This window comes from Camellia sinensis, chromosome 1 (assembly GCF_055761805.1).
Source record: "Camellia sinensis isolate YWXY chromosome 1, ASM5576180v1, whole genome shotgun sequence".
NCBI classification, from domain to species: Eukaryota; Viridiplantae; Streptophyta; class Magnoliopsida; order Ericales; family Theaceae; genus Camellia; species Camellia sinensis.
Genome location: NC_138961.1, coordinates 225,104,746 through 225,112,480, shown reverse-complemented (window position 1 = coordinate 225,112,480; position 7,735 = coordinate 225,104,746).

Genomic DNA, 7,735 nt, shown 5'->3' with positions numbered 1-7,735 from the left:
TCATATGCATTCATTTCACATCGAGTCGTGCAATTTGACTCCTCGGCCATCAAGCATCGAGATGCGTGATTAGTGACACGAGGATCGAGGACTACACTCCCTGAAGAGTAGTCATGCATACATATGTGAAAATACTTTGCTGTGTCCCTTTCTTGCTTTCTGTTGCAGCAAATCAGAAATCAACAGCCTTCTAAAGCCTTGCATAGCATTCCGGGATTAATTGTAAACAGAGGCGAATCGGGGCATCGCGATGGATTTCCGCACCAGGCAACTCAAGCATGCATCTTTCATCATTCGGAACAGAGCTAAGGCGGTCCATAAGCTTGCATGCTAATTTACTTACTTTCCTAGTTAAATTGTTAATTAATTAGGGTTTTGTACTTATTCGGACTGTAATTATTATTCGGATTGTATTATTTATTCGGACCCTCCGAGCGAGGGCACAATTGTAATAAGTGTGCGTGTGTGCGATGTATGTCTTCCAACCCCACGTCTTTCTCCTTTTTATTTACCAGCTTATGATGGTTAGATTAGGGCATGTTTCAATTAGCATACTTATGCTTGCATGTTTGCATCATTCATCTGTCTTGAATGCACCAGGGCTCGGCGCATCATACTAACTGCATTTGTATTTCAATTCCAAATTGAATACGTGTTAGCTGTAGCATCATCATATGCCATCTTAGAATAGCCGAGCCTATTGTAGTTGCATTTTTGCATGTGTTGCATTAGGCGTTTCTGTATAGTTAGGATCATGCATTGATTTCTAACTAGTTTATGTTTTGGCTTGGAGTACTCGGTAAGTGTTTGTGCTTTAGCATCCTCGCATGTGTGTGAGTGACTGCCATGATAGCATGCTTACCATGAGGCTAATTACTTATGTGATATACCTGCCTGAATGCCTGTGGGTGAAGGTTGGGTTATTTGGATTGGAAAAATTCATCAATTGTGAGTTTTAAGCTTACTTGAGAGTGGCAAATCATCATGTTTTCTAAGCCCACCTGAGGGTGACAAATCCACATTTTAGCCTACTTGTGAGTAGCAAACCATTTTCAAAACAAACATGAGATGTTTCGTTCCAATTCAGGCGACCCAGTCTATACTTGTATGTTGTGCGCATCACGTAGTAAATCTAGGCTAATAACCGGAATAAGAACACATAATGTTTTCAAAACTCGATATCATGGTTAGTAGAGGCCGATCTTTGATCGGGCGAGCGGAGATGCTCACGAAGTGACCTTTCCCAATCGTACCCAAGTTCCCGAGCCGAGGCAACTTTGGTGATGACGGACACGTGGCCTTAGGCAACGAGTCAGGGTTTCCTAAATTTCTCAAAATAAAATATTTAGGTGGCGACTCTATATCTGGCAAAGCAGTCCATGTTTGGCACTTCTTCAAAAAATCTGTTTTCAAAAACGATTTGCCGGATTTGGACTCTTTGATGATTCATCGGTCTTGCATTGCACTCTGCGAGATTAGATACAGGACCGTGACATTTGAGTCCTGAACTGTAGTGAGCCCAATGAACAAAACGGGGGGGATTTCCCTCCCGGGACGTTCGGGGACGTCTACAATTGGGATTCGGAACACAGTTGTCACTGCCTGTGTTGCCCTCAGTTCTATCTCCTGTTTGCTGGATCCGTTGTTACCTCGGTCTCGCTTCGGCAAGCCGTTTCCCTTTTCTTGCTTTACCTCCTTGGTCCCCAATGTATCTTCTTCGGCTCTGGCATACTTCTCGATCCTCACCATGAGCTCTTCCATACTTTTTGGCAATGTCTTTGCCAAAGACTTTCGTAGTGGACAGTTGTCTTTTAGGCCGTTCTTGAAAGATACGACCGCCACCTCTTGATTACACTCTGGTATTCGGTTGAACACCTCATAGTACCTTTTTGCATAGGCCCTAAGGCTTTCTTTCTTACTGATCTTCAGAGCCATTAATGCGTCCACCCTTAATGGCTGCAGCTTGTTTGTCATGAACCTGGCCACAAACATCTCAGCCAGGCCTTCCCAAGTCTTCACGCTTTCCTTCGGTAATTTGTGGAACCAATCTGATGCAATCTCCCCAAAAGATAAAGGGAACACGTTACAGAGCAACGGCTCGTTCCCACTATATAATGCCATCAAGTTCAAGTATAATCCAACGTAGAAGTTGGGGTCTGACTTTCCATCGTAAATTTGGAACCTTGGCATACTGAATCTCTTCAGAGCCTCAAATTTGTCTAGCTCCACCGAGAATGGTGTTCTCAGCTTTTCAGGGGAAGTTACCTCGGCATCAGCATTCTGCTGCTTCCTCTTGAGATAATCTCTCGAGTCTTCTTTGCTCTATCCAGGAGCTCAACTATCTCTTGACTTCAGTCTTTTCGACATACTACTCTCAGCTTCATGGTGGGTCCTTTTTGATTTTTCTCCGTGAGTTGTGTCGAAACAAAGCGCCTGCCCCTGAACATGCCGATGTTCTTTGGGGTCTGCCTCCTTGGCGTGATGCGTCCTTTGCGATTCTTCTCTCCTCGACTCTCCTCGTCCGACTGCCCTTGAAGGCCGGTGAGAGTGTCTTTCGCTCCTGGTGTGCTAGGGGATTTCTGGAATTGGTTTCTGCCCTCCCTTCTGTGTATTGGCCGCTGGGATCGGCGTGCCCTACAGCGAGAACAGTGGCTGCATGACATTATTTTGCATCATAAAATTGACGACCGATTGCAGGTTTACCAATTTGTTCGCCATCTCCTTTACCTCTTCATCCCTCCGCAGGCATCTATCCTTCCATACTTGGAGGTCATCCTCATTGTAGTACCCACTTCGATCTGGCTTCTTTGGTACATCGCCATCCTAGCCGACGTCTTTCTTGCTGTGATTCTGGTCACGAGTTTCTGTGTTGCGGTTGTCTCCTTCAATGTCAAGGTCGATAGGTCTGCCACTCCCAGCAGGAGTGTCGTCCCAATCTTTTCCTTCTGTCTGTCACTGGCCATCTATTCTTCTTTCTTTCCCACAAACAGCGCCAAATTGTGTGAGTGATTTTCCGATCACACTGCCCAACTCAGTAATCAACTGGAGAGTACTGGCAGAATAGATGACACCTGGCTGACCTGCAACAGAAAGAGAAGATTCCGGCGGTGGTTCGTCCACCCGGGGGCACTCCGACGATCAAGTCAGTATATCTCTCAAAGATAATCAATAGTGCTCAACTCACTGTTCAGAATATAAATTGCGTACCTTAGACCCATGGGGGTGCCTCTCTTTTATAGTTAACTCAATTCTTGTCCCACTAGAAGCCTAGCTTTAATGGACTCTTGCTCAGTACTTATCCTGGACTCTCTAAGAGATAAAGATAAACCCTCGAAGAGCTTTATCCTTATCCTTGCCATAGTCCTTCCTTATTCTAGGACTCTTGTCCCTTATCCGCTTATCTCGGATTCCGATATCTTCGCAGATAACATCGGCTTTGCCGAGATAACCTCGGCGTCATGTCCTGGACACGCGGCACCTTGGCTGACACGTCGGTGTCACCTTGACCACGTGTTGGGATTTAGAAAATATATCCCCACAGTTAGGTTTTTTTAAGTGATGGAACCACATCATTGATAAAGCCACTTTCTCACCAAACCCTTGGTGGCAAGTTAACACTGTTATAGAGTATTTGTTTTATGGAATTGAGACATTAGTTTCATATTTAATAGATTTATACTAGTTTATCTTTTAGTTAGAAATGTGAAGGTTAGATTAATATTCAAATATAAATTGGGGATGCTTGTTTGTTTGGATTAGATAATGAGAGATTGTAATTGTACGGGGAGGAAATAATTCTCCTCGTATAATCCTGTTGACCAAGTCCACGCTTCTCCGTACGACGTCGCTTTGTCACCTGAAAACACAAACGTGAGCTAGCCGGCGGGTGTGTGCCGGAAACCTCTCCGATGCCTAAGTCAGAAAACTTGACAAGTAGACAAAGCTCTAAGTTCTCAGAAAGATTGTGTTCAATTACCTCCTCCAAGGTGATGCTTGTGAGCTTTTATAAGTTTCCCGTGGCACAATCCTAGTAGGACTTGTACTTCTCCATGCAGAGTCCTCCTAGGATTCATTCTCCTAAGGATAATGCTTATCCTTTCACACCCTCCCCCACTGCTTAAACCAAGTGGGATGGTTCTCTTTATGGCCGAACTTCTATTTGACCGAAGTAAAAATGGCTATGCCGAGCCACCAAGTAGGCCGTACTAACAGTTGTTCGGTTCTTCTTCATGCTATCATATCTCGGTTCTCTCATACCTGAACCGTGGTATGTTCGGACCGAACCACTGACTCGACCGGCATAACTCTCAAACCGGTATGCCTCTAAGGCCGGTCTAACTCCAAGTTGCTCCCCAAACCGAAGTACTTTACAATCCTCTAGCCGAAGTAACTCTATTACTTCGTAAGCCGAAGTAATTCCACCTCCTTTGGGCCGGAGTAACTCTGTCTTTCCTAGGCCGGAGTAACCATTACGGCCTTTTTTACTTAGTCCTTCGCTTTTCTGGGCCTTAAAGCCCAACTCGCAGCTCGGCCCAGTTTTTTCCAAAAATTACCCTCTCAATTGCCCCTTAATTCCATCTGTGCAACATGATTGGGATTACCAGCCTTCTGGCCGAGCTAAAGTTTGTTACGCTTTTTCAGCCGAGCTAAAAAACCCTTTAGCCTTTCCAGCCGAGCTAAAAACCCTTTAGCCTTTCCAGCCGAGCTAAGTTTACCTCGGGTATCACTATGTCCGGTCAAAACGTCTCTTCAATCACAGCGACTGTAACGCTTCCAATTCCAGTGACACGTGGCAAGCTCTGATAAGCTGTGGCCAACTGTCACGCCGTCCTTCAGAATTTTTGTACTGTTCCCGCTTCTTTTTGCCGCCTTTTTCTCTCTCCCTTTTACACAAAACAGCCCTTTCGATTCTGGAATCCTTTACTCTATTGTTTTCATCTTCTTTCTGTATCTCTACTTCTTCCACACTCGAGCTTGTGTTGAGCTTGTGTTCTTTTCTTGCTGCCACCGTTTCCGACTCCAGTCTTCTTTCTCTCTTCTCTGGTAAGAAAATCTAACCATCTTGCGATTTTTTGTTTGTTTTACCATTCGTTTCTGTTTTGTATGCTTTTTGCAAACATTTTTCTCCATTTATCTGCTCTGCTTTTGTACTTTCTATGAAGAAACCAGTAGAACTTGTATGTGTACGAACTGTTATGTAGAAAAACAAGCCTTAGATCCAAAATCACATTGCGACCGAACTAGGATTCTGTTTGCCCCTAATATGTAGATTTCTGTAGTCAATAACCGAGCTAGAACTTGTAGGAATGTCAGTAGTTTATCCTGAACCACTCTAGCCAAGATAAGATTACCGAATAAGCTTGCACATACCGAACTAGGTACTTCGGTCTCCAACCGAGGTAAGACCTTGGGGCCAAGCCGGCTTTCTTAGTTCTGAAACCAAACTCAGAAAGCCGCCCCTAGGGGCTCAGCCGGAGTAACTCTCCTCACACCGCAACCGATTTAGGCCTTGGGACTAAACCAGCTTTCTTAGTTTTTTAGACCGAACTCAGAAAGCTGCCCCCAGACGTTAAACCGGTCTAAACTGCTCAAAACCGAGCTAAGAAACCTTCTGATGGGCCGAGGTAGAACCAGCCCACTAAACCGAAGTAGGATTTGTATATCTTGCTTATAATTTGTAGCGCGGTCCAACGATCTGTGCTTAACCCCTTTGTTTTCTACTTTGCAGACTTAGGTTGCCCAGGCACTCCTGCGTGTGCTCAACCGAGCTACTGAGCCTAGTTTTTGTACCGAAATAATTTATTCATAAATTATACAACAAATGGGTAAGTATAGATATTTAGTCGAAACCCCTGGTGGCATGGCCGAATTTAGGCAAGATTACCAGATTCCTGACGATGTCCATCTGGCGTTGGCCGAAAAAGATGCTACCCCCTGGAACAATGAAGGCTTCGTGCCTTTTACCCTTCAATCCATAATAGAAACCGGACTACGGTTTCCTGTCCAACCGCTAATCTGCGAATTTCTCAGACAGACTAGGTTATGTCCCCCCCAACTATCCACCAATACATATCGTATTATAATGGGGATAGCCGCTTTAAACTACCAAACCGGACTGAATCTTGGTCTGGCCGAGATCTTTCATCAATACTCTATTGGCTCAAAGAATGCTGGGTGGGTCTACTACCTTAGAATTCGTCGCCGTCGAGAGAAGATAATTAAACACACTCCGGATAAAGATCTAAATGATGATGATTTCCTTTGGGTCTCTGGGAACTTTGAGGATTTTCAAGCTCAAATTCCTGGCCGACCTATAAATTGGAAAATGGGAGAGCCTGGTAATTTTACTTCGGTCTTCTGCTTCTTAAGTTATCTCGGTTGTTTAGTCTGTTAGCCGAACTAACACTTCTCTTTTTTGCAGATTTTGCCCATCTCCATTCCTTGTATAGCTATCCTAACCTCGGAGTCTTGCGAGCCGCATTTCGGGTTAAAGAAAGAGATTGGGCCAAGCTTCTAAATTTCGAACCGACCTACCGTTACAGCGGTCGACGGAAAGCAAAGGTAACCGATTTTCTTCTCGAGGAAGACCCAGAACCGGATCCAACTTTGCCCGAGATAAGACTTGTCCCGCTAACTGCTGAAGAAGAAATGGCAAAGAAAAGCAGAGTTAGGGCCCTCCTGACCGCAACAACCAGGGCCGAAGTAACACCAACTACTGAGGTTCAGCCCGCCGTCGTGGCCCTTCCTTCACAACGGCCTTCCTCATCTCGCCCTTCAAAACGCGCCCGATCTACGTCAGCCGAACAGCAACTTGTTGATGAAGTCGAATCCGTCCCCCAAAGTCCTCATCCTGCCTCTCAACCAGAGCAAACTGACCGAGCTCGATCTCCGAAGTGGGCTCCGCCTTTGATCTTCAATGACCGAAACATCAAAGCCACTGATTCGGTCGTGGCTGAAAAAGACCACCAACTGGCCTTTAACCTGGCCAAAAGTGTGTGCCTCCCCAAGGACATGGAGCACCACTTGAAGCAGCTGAACACCGAAATGAAATCAATTTGGTCTGCTTCCAAGTCCATGATCTTGGTAAGTAGCTCTGTCTGTTTTTTCCTGTCTAAATTTTTCCAACTTTTACTTCGGCTGAGATGAGATTTTTGTTTTGCCAGGCCTTGCAAAAGAACAATGTCACTTATAGGAAAGTCCAAGAACTCCGCAAAACCACAAGGCAGGCAATGGCGGAAGCCGAAGCAAAGTCGGCCGAACTACTACAAGCCGAAAAGAGAATGGCCGAGCTAGAAGCGGAGAACGGCCGTCTTGCCGATCTAGTTAATTCGGCGGAAGCGGAGAAGTAGAAAGCTGCCATCGTTATGAAGGACAAGTATTTGCGGGAGTTGTTGAAGCTTGAGAGGAGAAAGGACGCCGAAATAAGCGAACTGAAAAAGAACATGGAGGCGGTCGACAAGGGGGGGTACAAGCGAGGTTTCAAGGAGGCAGAGGAGGCCTACGTCAAGCAATGCGATGCCGCCAAGGAGCTTTTCTTCAAGTGCGGCTGGAGGGCGGCTGTGGAGAAGCTCGGTCATGATCAACAGACCGAGGTCTTCAACCCTCCAGAGTACTTTATACCGAAGTCCCTTGCGGGGTATGCGGATGCCATGCAGCAGCAATTCCTTGAAGGTTCAGATACTGACGAAGATTCTGCTTCTGAGGGTACTCCGGTTGAAAACGTGGATCAGATAGA